We start from the raw sequence: 1,340 nt of genomic DNA, 5'->3' as shown, positions 1-1,340 counted from the left end.
TGCCATGTTTTTATGGAACGGTTACTTCCATTTATCTTTGCAGAACTACTTCACAGGAATGTCCACCTTGCGTTATCAGGTACTCGCTAATTAATAAATCAAAATTTTATTTATTTATGAAGTACTTATATAATTCTTAATGTGATATTGAAGTTTGAATATATCTTGTAGGTGTTGGAGCATTTTTCCGGGACTTATGTTCTAGGACTTTGCATACAAGTTGCCTTCAAATTCTAAAACAGAATATAGTTCTCATCCTATGCAACTTGGAAAAGATCTTTCCACCATCCTTTTTTGATGTGATGGAGCACCTGCCTATACATCTCCCTTACGAAGCTGAATTAGGAGGTCCTTTCCAATATAGGTGGATGTATCCTTTTGAAAGATTTTTTAAAAAATTGAAAGGAAAAGCAAAGAACAAAAGGTATGCAGCAGGATCAATTGTTGAATCATATATCAATGACGAGATTGCATACTTCTCAGAGCACTATTTTGCCGAGAACATACAAACAAAATCAAGGTAAATGATCAAGATTTGAATTTATTGTGTGAATATATATTTAATTTTCAATCATTTGGTCAGGTTAACAAGATTTGATGAAGGTGAAAACCCTATATATCATGTGCCTGGAGTACCTTCTATATTTACTCACGTTGGCCGTCCAAGTGGGGAAATGCATGAAACATGGCTCTCAAGCCGAGACTACCAAAGCGCCCACGCATATGTTTTAAGAAATTGTGACTATTTCAAGCCAATTGAGAGGTATATATATAATTAAGTAGGGATCACTCAAATTATATATAATTTGCTATGATCTCTCATATATTTTTGTTTGTCTTGTATACATAGTATGTTCGAGGATTTTCTTTCAGCAAAATATCCAGGACTTCCCGAGAAGGAACTCTCCGCCAAAAGAGCAGACGAATATCATTTATGGGTTAAAGAATATGTGTGTGACATTAATATTCCATATATAAATACTTATTAAAATTATTGAAAGTAACTTATACATATATATGCAGGTTACTTACTGGAACGCCACAAATCCATTTCCTACTTGGGTTCAAGAGATAGTGCATGGACCTTTGAACAAGGTCAAAATATGGCCAATGTATTTTACAAGAGCCTATTTGTTTCATACAGAGAATCACGGCGCTGGACGTAACACATGTAACTATGGGGTATGTGCTAAGGGTGAAAATTATACGGATGAATCTGATGCAGCAGATTTCTACGGAACCATAACTGATATCATAGAGCTTCAATATGAGGGGATGGTTAATTTGAGAATCACACTTTTTAAGTGCAAGTGGTATGAACCTATTATCGGTAGAGGCAC

At 35.0% G+C, this 1,340-nt stretch overlaps 1 long non-coding RNA gene across 1 annotated transcript; it reads left to right on the top strand.

Moving 5' to 3' along the window:
- LOC104758093 lies at positions 722 to 1,101 on the top strand. The gene is made up of 3 exons (XR_762623.1): positions 722 to 763; positions 851 to 950; positions 1,024 to 1,101. It is a non-coding gene; the product is annotated as an uncharacterized LOC104758093 (long non-coding RNA).

Source organism: Camelina sativa, chromosome 17 (assembly GCF_000633955.1).
Source record: "Camelina sativa cultivar DH55 chromosome 17, Cs, whole genome shotgun sequence".
Classification (NCBI taxonomy): domain Eukaryota; kingdom Viridiplantae; phylum Streptophyta; class Magnoliopsida; order Brassicales; family Brassicaceae; genus Camelina; species Camelina sativa.
Note: the sequence above shows the minus strand (reverse complement) of the source record. Positions and strands in the feature narration are given on the sequence as shown.